We start from the raw sequence: 15,347 nt of genomic DNA, 5'->3' as shown, positions 1-15,347 counted from the left end.
GGGGGCTCAAAATTATTATTCCTGCATACACAGTATCTGCATTGCCTGGGGATCCACTTCTTCTGGATGAAAAGAGTTATAAATGTAAGGTATTATTAGCACATGGCTTTGTAGTGAGCCACCCTCAGGCCACATTAAGGTTTTTGATGTTTCTCAGTTGCAGCCTCTAAAGGGATCTTCACATGATTTCAGAATAAATAAATAAATAAATAAATAAATAAATAAATAAATAAATAAAAATAAAGAAAAAAAAGAAAGAAAAGAACCTTCTTAAAGAAAAAAAAACTAAAAATGAAAGTGCTTGTATTTTGATTTTAATTTCTGTTTGTAGCTGATGTTTTGTTAAGATGCAGGCTGAGTATCTTGATTATTCCCTTTTAAAAGTGACCTTGATCATTTAAACATGTAAATTAAAATGAAAGATCTGATGACCTTTTCATTGAGGTCTCTGAATTGCGGCAAGTAGCCATCCCTGTCTCCTAGCGTTGCAGGAATACCTCCTGCTAGGGAACGCAGTATCAGGCTGTGTTAAAAACACCCGGAGGGCCTTATTGATGAGGGGAAACTCACTCTCCACGGCCTTTTTAACATTCAACTACAGTGTAACTTGTTTGTTTCCTCTGTGTTGGAAATGTCAACAAATGTCACCCAAGTTCTTTGCTTTCCTTTCTTATCTTTTGACGTATTATTTGATATGTGTGTGAGAGTGTAGGGTACATTAATAAAGGAGATTTATTCTTCAGCAAATTAAGAGTTAGACTGCACTGAAGAAAGGTTTCTTCTGTTAGTTTTGCCATTAGAAAAACAAAACAAAACAAAACAAAACAATGCTCTAGAAAGGTCTTACTGAAAAGAGAGATGGAAAGAAGACCTATTAGTTCTTAGTGGTCTGTCCTTCTGTTAGCATGGGTCACTGTTAATTACTCTAGGATTATCCTTCTGTTGAAGTGTGAGTGTGCTTTGCCCAGCCCGTTTAAAAATGCTTTTTAGCAATGTGATTCACATTACTTTTCTGGGAAACCGTTTCACAGTCACGACATCTTGGATCAAAATTTCAGAAGAGATATAACTGTCTCACATAGCTAACTAAAGATTTCATAAATGACTTAGTTCCCCAAAGGTGGTTGATGACAATTGGAGCCTTAGTTGCTTTTTGAAACTAGTCTGCAGTTCCTAAACCACTACAAGCTTTTTTATTCTATTTTTTTATATATTTTTTTAATAGTAGCCTTTGCCTTTAATGAAGCTGCTGGTATTCAGATTAAGTTATCCTTCAAAAATGTGAATATATTATACATTGTAGTAGTAGGTGCATAATATAATTATAAAAAGTAGAATATGAAATTTAACATCTATAAGGCACTTTTTGTGTTAGTATAATGACTTAATTATGGCAGTGCTGAAAAGCCCCTAAATCAATTGGGATTATACTTTGCACATACTATGTCAATGCATAGAGAGAAACATTTTCAGCCCAAACTGCTTTCAAATATGTTGACAGGACAAAGAAACAGTGAAGGGTGAAAGTTTTTGTTTTCATAATAAGTACAGAGAACTTGCATAGAAGAATATTAGGAGACTTTCCAAAGGACAAACACCAGTAGTCTGTGGCAGATCTGTGAAAAGAAGTCCCTGTGCATGACACCACCTTCCTTCCTTTTCATCTTCAGCTGTTTTATACACACTAAATTTTGATGATTTATATACCTCTGCAATTTGATAAACAATTCTTTTTCATATCTAAGTTAATGTTTAAGCTATTTGTAGACAGTTAGTCATTGCTATATATATATATTTCTTTTTTGTTATCATTATTATATATTTTTTTTTATTCCAATCTGTCCTCTGGGGAAAAAAAAAATAGTTCTGCTAAAATATGCCTGGATCCATCTGTGAAATTATGCCCTGTAAAACATTTATAAGACTATGCACCAACGATGTGCTGTCTCCTTAGTGCAATGTGCTTTGCAGTTTTCAGCAGCCAGGGCGGGATGTGATGGTGAGGTGAAGATGTAGGCATGCAGCCATGCCACTGGCAGCAGCCCTATCTCTAGCCTCTCTTCCAAATTACAGACCCATGGAAAACTCACAAAAGCATGGTTATGAAAGGCAAAATGCACACCTCATCACTCTAAGATTCCTAATATCAGTTGTCAGGAAGCTTGTGAAATAAATAAATTCTTAAAGTAGTATAATTTCTAACAATTACTGTTATGAGTGTGTAAATAAAAAATAAAGCCTATAGGAAAAATAGCAAGTCTTGTATAATATTTTATGTTCTATTAATTTGTGACCACCTAAAACACCCTCCTAAACCCACACAGTTAACTTTCGCCATGCTTTTGGCACTATTGGAAGGAAAACTTGCTTAAAACTTTATATATGATTGGGAGATTCAAATGGGGAATCTCATCTGAGTTTAATTCCAATGGCCAAATTTGTTAAAGTGGAGGAACCAGTGTACCTTCTTTTGCACTGATGCTTTCAGGTGAGGAGTGATAGGTAAAGGTTTAAATGCTGAAGTCTTTTTCTGACCCCAGTTACAGCACAGCTGCAACTGAGGTATAACTTATGTAACGGAGTCCTCAGTCCTCTGTATTCTTCTTCCATGTTTGCTCTGTCAAACCTCTCATTCACCTTTTCATCTGAAGAGACTGTGGGACAGCTCGCTAAGATCAGTCCTGACATTAATGCATATTCTCCCCATGCCAGCAATCTCTTAGAGCAACAACAACTTCTTGAAAGGAACCAATAAGAACAGAGTGCTCTAGAAATGCTGGAAAATAGTCAATTAGGCATCTTTTGCATTTTTCTCCCAGCTTTGTCCTTTGATTAATGATTTGCTTGCATCTTGATTAGCAGTTGTCTGCACACTGTGAGTATATCTGAACCTTGAATTGTTTGATATTGATTCAGTACCTTGAGGGAAGCAGTTTTTCCAGATGCTTTCTGACTCATTGATAAAGTGATGCTTTTGCTGGATATTAAGGATGGTAAATTCCTAGAAACTGAAGGCTCCTAAGCAATAGACAACTTATTAAGAGGAGTTAGATTTCTTTTGTGCTTCAACAAAACAGCTGTTGTTGTCAGGTTATGAACAGTATTGCAAAGGAATTATTTTCGCTGTAAGATGGCTTTGACACAGAGACACAAGTAATCTGTATGTGAGCAGAAACATGATGTAAATACTTTGGGCTTGTATGTCACTTCAGCAATGAAATACTCAATTCCACAGGTAGCCACAAAGCTTGTTTTGTTCTCAGGACCTCATGCACGGAAGAGTGGTGACACAGTTTACAGATGTTCCTGAAAGCTCCATCATTGATGCAGGGTGTTCCCTTCTGCTTGCAGGTTTCCCTGTGGCTCTCATCTAAACTATTGCAATGCACTGCCTGCCTTTGTTCTTCAGCTGTGGTGAAATGTGAGATATGAAAATTCAGGGAGATATTTCCATATATCTGGTTAGGTTCACACTGTTTTCTGAACATGCTTGTGTCATCCCGTCATCCCTGCATTCTGTGGCTCTTTACATTGTGCCAGACATACATTAAGATCTCAGGAGATGGAGCCTTTATTTTTATTTTTTTTTTCTTTCCAATTTTTGAGTTCTTCAGATTGCATTTTCAAGCATTTTATGTTATGTTTTTTGATTGGTTTGTTTTGTTTTGTTTTTTTCTGGAAAGGTATTAATATGTGCTACTTGAGGTCTTTCAGCTTTTGCCAGTGACAATTTCCATGTTCAGGCAAAAGGCACTGCTGCAATGAACCAAATGCACTGAACCATCAAGCCAGGAAAGATGGGAATCTGGGATAAGTCAGAGAGACTGAATTGCCTACTGTTCATTTGTCTTCTTATAAAGCCTATTTCATCATTGGTTTCACATTTCCTCCTTACAGGGGTGAGCACAAATCTCCATTCCTCACCCTACTGCACACCCACTCCTTTGACAGGCTTAAGAAAAAGTGAGATGATGGCTTCATTTGCTACCACAATTGTCCTAAATTGAAAAAAATATATATATATAAAAAGTTGAAAAAAAAAAAAAAAAGCAATTTAAATTGATTTCCAAAGAGGGCAATAAGCTCAAAAGAGGGCCTCTAGAACCCTTGCTACCCTGGCCATCATTTGGTTGTAATCATTCTCAGTCATTTTGACAAAGGATTGATTTCTAGCAATAGCTTTACCATAATTTATCAACCAGTGCAATCTGACCTCCCCTTTGTGTCTGGAATATTGATCCATGAAAGATGACTCTTCTTGGCTCTGCCTAATACCTGAGCCAGGGCTACAAAGTGTGATGGATGGGGGAAATTGTTAGTTTATGTTCTGGAGAGAGGTACTTGTTATAATAAATGCCGGTTTGATAGGATCATCTTCACTAGAAATGAATTTCCTTATGAATAAAGTTCATTATTATAGAATCCACTAGTCTAGTTACTCATCTCCATTATGTTTAAAGTTGTGTGTGAAAGAGGTAATATTGCAGACAGCACAAGGGCAGAAGCTGTTCTGGCTATGCACTAGGATCAGGACTGCCTTTTAAATTTGTGATATAAAAATATGCAACTAGTTTACACTGCAGAATCAAAGAATAGTTAAGGTTGGAAAGCAGCTGTGGAAATCATTTAGATCATGTGCCTGCTCAAAACAGAGCCACCAAGGACAGGCTGACCATAACTATGTTCAGTCGTGTTTTGAACATTTCCCAGGATGGAGACTTCTCAACCTCACTGGGCAGTCCGTGCAGATGTTCAACTGCTCTTAAGGTAAAAAGTATTTCATGCATTTAAATGAAATTCCCTCTATTTCAATTTGTACCCATTTCCTTTTGTCCTGTCACTGGATATCACTGAGAAGAGTCTGGCTCCATCTTCTTTATTTCCCCCAACTAGGTGTTTATATACATGGATAAGATCCCCTTGAGCCTTTTCTTCTCCAGGATGAATGGTCTCAACTCTCTCAGCCTTTCCTGTGTATGTTTCCTATGTATGTGTATATTATATATATATATATACACATAGATATTTGTCCCATACAGCCTGTTGGGCAGCACAATTTGCCTATTCAGTTGTTGGAGAAAATAAAGTAGAGGGGAATAGCAGCCACACAGAGCTTACAAACTAAATTATTGGCCTTACCCTTTGCTCAGTTGTCTGCATTTTGTTTCCTTTCTATTTGCTCCAATTTAAAATTGTTTGCTATTACCAAAGGAAATGAGAGACTCCTTGGCATCTAGAACACCCACGGTGCAATCCTTACTACTGATGAATAAGAAAGAGCACATGAGTATACTCCAGTGCATGTCGAGACCCAAGACAAAACAAGTTATTGAAAAGGGAAAAAGCAAAGATTATTTGTATGAAATCAAGAATAACCTTCTGGACAGGTTTCACTGTTGTGATCATTTAGTACTCTTTGGGCAGCTCAGACATGTATGATGATTCTTTGAGCAAATAAGTATCAAATACCCCCTGATGTCCCTGCAGTCCTAGTAGTAACACCCTGCAGAGGACTTGTCACAGATTTCACCATTCTTATTATCATTGTCAGCAAGGGCCACTGTGTCCCTCTGTATTCAGAGAACTGAGATGTTAGTTTGACATAGAATCATAGCATCATTAAGGTTGAAAAAGACCTCCAAGATCATCTGGTCCAACTGTCCCCCTACCGCCACTATCACCCACCAAACCATGTCCCTAAGCACCACGTCCAACCTTTCCTTGAACACCTCCAGGGACGGAGACGCCACCACCTCCCTGGACAACTTGTCCCAATGCCTGACTGCTCTTTCTGAGAAGAAATGTGTCCTAATTTCCAACCTGAACCTCCCCTGGCTAAACTTGAGGCCATTCCCTCTAGTCCTATCACTAGTGTGATAGTCCTATCACCTGTGAGAAGAGGCCGAGCCCCAGCTCCCCACACCTTCCTTTCAAGTAGTTGTAGAGAGCAATAAGGCCTCTCCTGAGCCTCCTCTTTTCCAGACTAAATAATCCCAGTTCCCTCAGCCGCTCCTCATAGGACTTGTGTCCCAGGCCCATCACCAGCTTTGTAGTCTTTCTCTGGACATGTTGCAGGGCCTTGATGTCCTTCTTGTACTGAGGGACCCAAAACTGAATGCAGTACTCGAGGTTCGGGCTCACCAGAGCTGAGTACATAGCTTCCATGCTAGCATGGTGGTGTATGTTTGACAGTGGTTTTTGCCCCCCCCCCCCCCCCCCCCCGCCTTTTGTGTGCGTGTGTGTTTTTTTCAATAAATCTGTGACTCAGAGACCCATGTCTTGAAATCCTTACTCACATTTTACTCATGCAAACCTCCCACAGAATTCGTGAATGGAGACTTAGTCCAGAAAAAGGAGGGGACAGATGAGTAACATCCTCCATGAGCCAACTGGCATGGCTGAGTGAGGAAATATCAGTCAGGAGAAAAAGCAGGACGTTCCCTGAAGGACAGATGCTTCACCACTTCTTCTCCACTTTTCATGTCACCATTACAGGAATACACGTTTGTAGACATCGTTGCAAATGACCTCAGAAGTGGGAAAATGAGTTGGGTGTGTGTTGGGGAGATAACTTTCATCAGGAGTCTGGGTTGGGCTGGGGTGTTATAAAATACTTCTGAGACTGAAAGGTGTTAGGCTATGGAGTTGCTTGCTTAAGGTAAGCGATGTGCTTCTTGGATCATTAAACATCAGTGGGAACTGTGGGACAGTAAGCTAAATAATCCAAGTGTTATTCTGTATTTATTTATTTGTGAATTATGGTTTTCTGATTGTCTTTATCTCTTCTTTTATATGATTTCTCATACCATGTGGTCTTAAATAGCATAAGAGAGGTAAAAGTAATTTTCTCCTGTTTTTAAAACCTCAACACAAACAAAAATCTTCCATCAACATGAAAGACAATGTCTAAGAGTGATCATTGTGAAAAAACATGGAACATCAAGATCCATCTGTATATCAGCCCCTCTCATTAAAGTCCAGGAAGCCAGCATCTCTTCTCTCATGGTAGCAGATAAACCATCCCAGTTTAACTTTCCATTTTGGGGAAAGAACACCGTGGTCGTGAAGCAGCTCCAGTTTTATCCAGAGGGCTCAGTTTCCTTGACCCTTTTCAGTCAGGGTCAGGCAGGCTGGTTGTGCTGATCTTATTCAGTTGTTAGCTTTTGGCAACAGGCAAGGATAATGTGTTCATGCCGGTTTACTTAGATTCGACATCATCCTTGAGTAGAACTGGACAAAGTGGATTGAGGCATCTGCAGATCCTGTCAAGCACAGAGCTGTATTTAATTAGCTCAAACTAATTCAAAGAGACCTTTGCCACACCTCGTGCTCAGTGAACATGCACAGCTCAGTGGCACCGTGCCGTTTCTGTGCTGTTGTCACTGAGCTCTGCATCCTCCTGGATCTACACTAACTGCAGACCCTGTGAAAACAGCAATCACCATGGACATATTTTTCCCCTTTCTTGGCTGCAATATTGCAGTTTTCCCTTCCTGGGTTAAAAAAGTTGTATTTCAGTTTCCCTTGACTTTTTCTGCTGAAGATAGGAAGCTTGTACTGATCTACTGAAGAGTTAGTTCTTCTGTCTGCTTGCTTATATAGGGGCGTTTATCACGTATGTCAGGCTGGTAATTTATAAACAGAGTTATCTTCTATCTACTCTGTGTGTCATCAACACAGCATATTTGGCTTTGCAAATGTTCTACAGGGCTTTTGATCTTTCTTGAAACCACACGTTTGCCTTTCTAATTCAAAATTGAAACATCTTGCTGGTTATTTCCAGAACGGTAGATGATAGGAGCAGAATTTAAGAAAGAAAATTCCCATAGCATTGGACTTTGTTTTCATAATAGCCCAAGAGAAATTAAATATACAGATCTTTAGGGTGTCTTGTAATTTCTGTAAAATGTGATCTATTCTTTGAGGATGCTTATGAATGGTGAAGCAAGTGCTCCTGTTGTAGTATGAAAATCCCTCTAATTGTTTCCCCTTGATTTTCTGTTAATATGTCTGGACCTAAGGGCAAGGAAGGGTGTATTATATCCACCACAAATAAATCAGTGCAATTAACTGCTGATATATGCAAAATGACCTTCAGAGCTAGTACATGGCTGCTTCTAATATCAGGAATCTAGTTTAGAACAGGCAGTACAGGGATCTGGCCCCGGATCAATGAAGGAAATATCTTGAACAAATTGGGACCAGAGAGGTCAGTCTTGTAAAAAACATAATTAAATTGGGCCTGAACTGGAAGACTCACACATCAAAGAACCACAGTGATCAAACGATTAGGGGATGAAGGAACAGGGGTAACAGCAGAAAGGGAGAAGGGAACAGCCAAGAGTGTATGAAACAGCAGCTTTTGAGATGGTGTCTGAGAAGCTGAGTGTTTAGAGGCATAAAGAAGGACATTTAAAGGCAGATTAAGGAAAAAAAGAAAAAAAAGAAAAAGAATGAAAGAAAAAAAAATGTTTGAAATAAATACCAGGATGTGTTGGCACACACTAGAAAGCAAAGACCATGCAAGGAAATGAGGAACAATAAAGCATGCAGAAAGACAATATTAGGAATGCAACGAGAAAATCCTTGGGTAATGGAGCCTGTTGTTTGCAATATAAATTTAAATGCAGCGTGTAGCAGCTGGCCGCTCTTATCTGATAAGACTCATTCTGTGAGTAGTTGGTAAGCAGAAACTGCAAAGTGAAGCAGAATATACATTTGAAATATTTGGGGCTTGTATGTTTTATTTTATCACATCCTTTCCCTTCATTTTAATTTTAAGAGACTTGTTTTTTATTTTATTTTATTTTTTATTTTTTGTTGCTTTAGTGCCAGTGAAAGGTGCTGTGTGGAGAGCCCTGGGGATTGAAGGCTTTTGTTTCCTCATAAATAAACACAGCAAGAGTAGCAAAAAAAGCAGCTATTCTTATCTTGCTTTCCACTCACCTTCCTTTAGCCTCAGCTGGCAGACTTCCAACTTTTCCCAGGAAAAGGTCTCTGCAGACCAGCCAGTGTTTGACAGAAAATTAGTAGTACTTTCTGTTGTTTTACATTCAAAGCCTTCGGCCAGGTCTCATCGATATGACTGAAATGCCATCATATGCTTGTGTTATTTTTATTTATTAAGTAATAGACTAGGCATGCTTTTTGTTTACATCTGTTTGCTTTCATGGTGCTGTTTCCCAGTGTACCCATTCGCACTGGTCAAGAGAGTTAGAAATGTACTCTACTATTTATTTACTCGTCAGTGGTGAAAGTTGAGATTCTTAGCTATGGTTAAGTTACCAAAATAGAAAGATATCAGGAAAGCAGGCAGTGTTTCTTCCACAGGCTTCTGTGCTACTGGTATTTGGGGCCGTAGAGGGGGTGCTGGGGGTTGGAGTCCCTTCAGCATTGCACAGGCATCCATGTCTTCTGGCTCCCATTCACTGCTAACCTTGGATGATGATGAAGCAGTGACTAGCCAGCGAAAGGGCTGCAAAAGCTGTTTCTTGTCTTCTGTCTCTCTTTCTGTGTCATGACTTCCATGTTAAGAGCCTTTACACACACGCTGTCTCCAGGTACCTTGCAAACAACTGATTGTAGAAGTCAATAGATATAATTATCTTTATCTTACAGGGAAGAAAGAACATGTAAGTGAATCTTACCACTTACATTTCTTCCCCAGATATGTATGCCTCCCTGCCCATCTTTCCAATGCAATTGTGACAACACTATCCACGACACCAGATTTGTGTTAACAAATCTGTTAACATGTCTTACACATGGAAACATCACTGTGCAAGAAGAAGGTCTGAAAGGAAGTAGAGCTGGGTTTTCCAGGAAGGACTTGGCAAGTAATCTTGGGAGAGATGTTTGAGCCAGATTGTGCCTCTTCCTTACTCATCAGCAAAAATGAGGTAGTAAAGGTCTCTTCTGTAAAGTGCAATGAGATCCTGATATGAAAGAACAGGTATTACCTGCAAAAATCTAGACTTCCTTTCTCTTCCCTGTCCAGTGACACAGTGATTTGGAAATACAATGATAGAAGCAGATGCAACAACTTTAAAGTCTACAAGTTTAAGAAACTACCCTCCGCATGCTAGAGACAATGGGAATATAAAGCCCTCCAAAGGAACAATGAATTATCCTCCTGCATGGAATCAGTGAGTAGACTAGAAAGAGAAGGTTTAGCTGACAAATCTAGTTCCATCAAAAGTGAAAAGCAAGAAAATACAATAAAGTGATTGCCAGACTGAAGAAAGAACCTGGAGGCTGAGCAGGCCGTGTTGAATCAAGTAATGGGACAGCAGTGGTCTTGTTTCCTTCTCAGACCTCTGCCAGTTTCTTACCAAACTGTGAGCCAATCACAACTGCAAACCACTTGGGTGTATTCCCTGAATCAGCAGGCTTCTGCTACTGAATGCTCTTGCTAACATACTTAGTAATCCTAACTTGTGGCATTCATCAAAAATGAATTCAGTATCTTTTGAGTGTGGACTTTACGTGATATCCTTCAATTTGTCTTGCTTATATTTCATAGCATCTCCAAATCTTCACATGTAATTTTCTGCACCCAATTAAATTTATGAGAAACAACAGAAAATGGTCTTTTTGTATGTATGACTTGTTTTTTCGTAACAGTGACTCTTTGAGTATACGTTATAAATAAAAGGCAAAATGCAGTATATATTGCAAATAAAGAATACTACCTAGGAGCTATTGGACAGAGTTTGTCTTTAGGGGAGAGAAAAGAAAAAAAAAAAGAAGGCAACAAGCTCAGATTAAGGAAAGGATACCAATTTTAATTATCCTCCTTTTTCTTTGATGTGGATGGAAATAAGAGTATATAAAGGTTTTTATAAGAATTAGAATAAGCCAGGGATAAAGAGCTACCCTTGGAGTTGCTGTTATGGCTCAGAGTAGGGGGAATTTGGATTCAAATGATGAGAACAGATCTTGACTTGTAGACACAGAAAGCAGCAGGGACTGTTGATGGACAACTGTGTCTCACACGATAGGTAGTATCTCTGAGAAGGTTGCTCCTTCGTACATTTGCAGCTTCCCTGTGTGTTCAAAATGAGTAAGAGACAGAATAACTGATAACTTCTCTACTGTGCTGGTGAAGCAAAATGCAGGATTGCTCTAAGGAACCAGATAAATAAATTAACTGGATGGCTAAAAATAGAAAGGGGCTCAGCTTAGCTGACTCATGAGTTTTTGGATTGAATCTGATGGAGACTTGGCACACCACATTAAAAGCAGGAGATAAAGGTAAATGTTGGGGTACATTAAATGAACAGAAGAAAATGAATGGACCGGCAAAAGGTCTGGGGGAAAAAACAAAAACAAGAACAAACCAAGCCATTTCTAGTTAGTTCATTTGAAAACGGTACCCTGCACATCCTGTGCCCCTGTCATTGGGAAATCACTGTCCTCCACAGATGTGGCTGCACTGGAAAGCTCTAGGAAACCAGTTTGATCTGCTGTTGGTGCAATGCACCTCCACGACTGGGAAATTTATTATACTGTCCTCTAGCCAGCAGCCACCAGCTAACTTCTCCGCTACATCAGAGCTTCTCTTACTCCCCACACACAGCTTCTCATCAGATGGTTCAGGCAATTCAGGGTAAGTGTCTTGCCCTTGAAGAAATGGGACACTGCATGTAGCTCATGTACATGCAGATACACAACCATGTATTAGGTGGTGCTACCTAGGTCTCTCTGTTTGCCAAATGTCTACACATGGATTTTCTAAATAGATACTTTCTTTTCAATTTGTTTATTTTATTTCATTTTGTTATGCTTACAAATAACTGTCTACACATTTAAATGTTGTGCATATTCGAAAACCATCAGATAGCTAAGCATTTTTTTTTTGTCACAACAAATCAGTCGGTTAAAGCCTGTAATTTACAGTCACTGAAGGTTGAATAATGCCATTACAGTTATTTTCACAGGTAAAAATCATACTTCTGAAAAAGATCTGGCTACAGTTATTAAGGTTACAATGGGCCACTCATGAGTTCTGGCTAGAGCTAAGTAACTTTTCCATTTAGCCAGAAGTTTTACCACTGATATGTATTAGTCCATGTTGACCAAACCTATTTTTGTGCCAGTTCTGATTTCATGAGACTACTTTAGGAAAGGTATAAAATGAACCATTCAGAATATTTATTTCTAGTGTTTCTGAAATGTGACAGTTTCATTTTGAAATGATGTGTTTTGTGTAGGTATTTGCTTAAAGTAACATATTTTTAAATGAATGAGTAAATCGAGCATGCCTACTGAATTCACAATATAAGACTGAGTTAATTCAGTTACTATAATCAGCATTCAGAGATTAAAAATTGGACCCCAGGCTTCAGGACATATACAAATTAAACTGACCTTGGCATTGAAGGTAAACATCATTCTAGAAGATAAATTTCCATCTTCAGCAGCACAAGAGACTTAGGCTCATTAGTAGGTGTAATTTTAAGCCTGTACTGCTTTTGCTCTGTTTTCTGTATGTTCCCAGAATGAAAGTTTTCAGTCCAAGTTTCAAGTGGCGTGATGCCAGATCAGGCAAGGTCTAGAGATCAGGTATAATGGAATAGTAGTACCTGTAAACTTTGAGTAGAAACTCTCTTATTTTGTTAACTACATTATTAAATACATTATTAAATTACATTATTAAATAGTGCTCCTATTTGCGCAATGTGACTGCAGAAACAGCAGCCTTCACTATAACTTCAGTGTAGTTACAGAACGATGTTACTATTTAGTGCTAGATTTTTAAAAAACTCAGGAACATGGGCTTTCAGGGCCAATTGACATGAATCGGACCAGGGCATCCAGGTTCTCTGAATGGTTTTCAAAGTCTGGATCCTCATCAGCATTTACCTCCCTGAGCTGTCTGGAACACACTTTTCTGTGGAGACAATGGAAACTCTGGCTTCCCAAGGATGTGTGTGCCTGACTGAGCAACTCTTTAACTGAATTGTACTGGGATCATAGAATGAGTTTGCCCCTTATGAGACACCAGAGAACCCATACAACTCAGACCACTGCAACAGCAGAATGGACTCTCTCTTCTCTAAAAAGGCTGAACTTTAATTAAAGACTTTTCAACAACAAAGATATTAACAATATCTCTCTTCCATGTGGATTCTTTAAGGCTCAAAAAGAGTTGGCCTCATGATGCATATTTCCTTTGCAAAACTCCAGTAAAGCTGGTAAAGTCTCCTCTGCTGTCTCGAAACTTACTCTGTATTCTTGAAATGCATGAGTAGTAAATATTTTGGAGGCCTCTGCACTTCAAATTTTATCTGAAGTGAAGAAAATGTCCCAAATGTATTGTGGGAAAGTGCCAGACAGGCAGATGCTCAAAAGTACACAGAATGTGTTCACCAAGTCTTATTTTCTCAGGAAATGAATCTCAAAAGCTTGATTAATTTTGCACATTTCTCAAAACCAAATGGCTTACAAGAATGTCTTAATTTCAGCAAAATGCTTGTGAAAGTGAGGTAGGATATAACAGAATGCATGTGGTTTCCTTTTGACTTAAGCTCCCTTGCTGAATTTCCTTGGAACTGGAGATGTACGTGCTCTAGTGTCACTAAGGCTGTTAAACAAACAGAATGTTTGGCAGCCAGAGGTCCAGATCTTTGGCAGAGAAGCTGCAAATATGTTTTTTCTTCATCAAACCCACTTAATAATAATAATAATAATTCCTCTTGTATGCACGTGTATGAACAAATACACATTTTCATTAGGGCTCAAAATGCCCTTTCCAGGTGATGCCTGTATCTGAAAGTGACTCTAGGAAATTTGTACTATGTCTTTCAAGAGCTCACCTAAGCAGTATTCACTAGTAGCTTAACTATGTTAAATGGAGGGAAGGTGTTGGTATTGTTAACTGACTCTGAAATTTATTTAATAACAGTTGGTTTTGTTATCATCTGTCAAGTATTACAGATCACAAACCTTTGTAGAACTGTCCAAGGTTATTCTTTTTGGCCTAAGTAGCAAGAAAAGTGAAGAGTGACTTAATTGCAGAGTTCCACTGTGACAGAACAATAACAAGTGGATTTGTTCTTCTAGGGTGTTTGAAAAGTACTGCTTTCAGTGGGAGAAACACTATGCCTCAGTAGACTGGAAGACCTGAAATGATGAAAAAATTTATTTGTATTAAAGCTACAAGGTTCCTGTGCCAGATACCATCAAAGTTACAGTCCTGTATTTCAGCAGAAAAGCTGCTGTGAGGTCTGAGCTTCTTTTACCAAAATCCTGCAGTGAATAGAGGTTTGTTGGGGTATAAAGTGTATTCTGCCAAGCTCACAACATGGTGTTTCACGGATGCTCAGGTTATAGCTGAATCTGACCTATCTCTGCATCTGACCAGCTACATCGATTATTTGAGCCTTTGATAAAAGCACTGCTTCAGTCTTTGGAATGGTAAAGGAATTAGGTAAAAGTAGTGCTTAAAACAAACAAACAATCAAACCAAACAGCCATGAACAGAGGCAGGGGAAAGATAAGGAATGCACACAAATAGACACAAGTTTTGCCAACAAAAGACTGAAAGAGACCAATATCTTTCTGTGTGAGACAGCCCTGACTAAGAAAATACCGGGTTATTTCCTTGGGGAACTTTTGGATGGATTAAATCAAGCTTCATAGAGTGAGCCCTCTTGAAAATTGCTTTCTATGGATTATCCTTACCTCTGTTCTGGATCCAGTTACCTGTTATCCAGCAATAACAGAAATATTCTTACATTTAAACCATTCTGTGAGTTAATTTCATTTGGAGGCATTCACCTCTTTAGCATAGCTCTTCCTAAATGCAGCCAAGCAAAGACTGCTTCCAGCCCTGGGGAGGACAGAGGAGATAGGATGGACCCCCAGCAGCTTGGAAAGGACAGCACTCACATGAAGTAAAGTGCATAAATGAACCTTGTAGTGGTACTGGGATAGTAAAATATTTTGGTTGCAATCTTGCTACTGCTGCACTATTCAAGAACAAGTTGTACAGAGGGAAAAAAAAAAAAGTTAAAATTCAGAGACCCTTTTTTTTCTTTGCTACTGTGGAAGCAATATTTGTCAAATTAATATGGGAAGAGCTTAATAAAGACAGCCACAAATACCTGAAACAGCATGTGTTTGTAAATGTTTCCTCTCTATGATTTACAAAATGTAGAGTGGCTGGAGAAAGCAAGCACACCACGTGCTAATGCTACTAATTCTTTTCAAAAAACCAGCTCCTAAAAAGGCATAGCTAAAATCTAAGTTGCACTGTACATATGCACATCTGATGGTAAGCAGCTTTACCCGAGAGGAATGCAGAAACCTAGGTGAACACAGAAGTCCTGATTTTGAGCCTGTGA

The 15,347-nt window shown here is 38.9% G+C and overlaps 1 protein-coding gene across 7 annotated transcripts in view; it reads left to right on the top strand.

The window, feature by feature from the left end:
* The window catches only part of LRFN2 (leucine rich repeat and fibronectin type III domain containing 2), a 227,500-nt gene that overhangs the window by 163,958 nt on the left and 48,195 nt on the right, over positions 1-15,347 (top strand). The gene's annotated exons all lie outside the window — the stretch shown is intronic.

This window comes from Anser anser (assembly GCF_964211835.1).
Source record: "Anser anser genome assembly, chromosome: 3".
NCBI lineage: Eukaryota > Metazoa > Chordata > Aves > Anseriformes > Anatidae > Anser > Anser anser.
The sequence above is the reverse complement of the archived record's forward strand: the minus strand, read 5'-3'. Positions and strand labels throughout refer to the sequence as shown.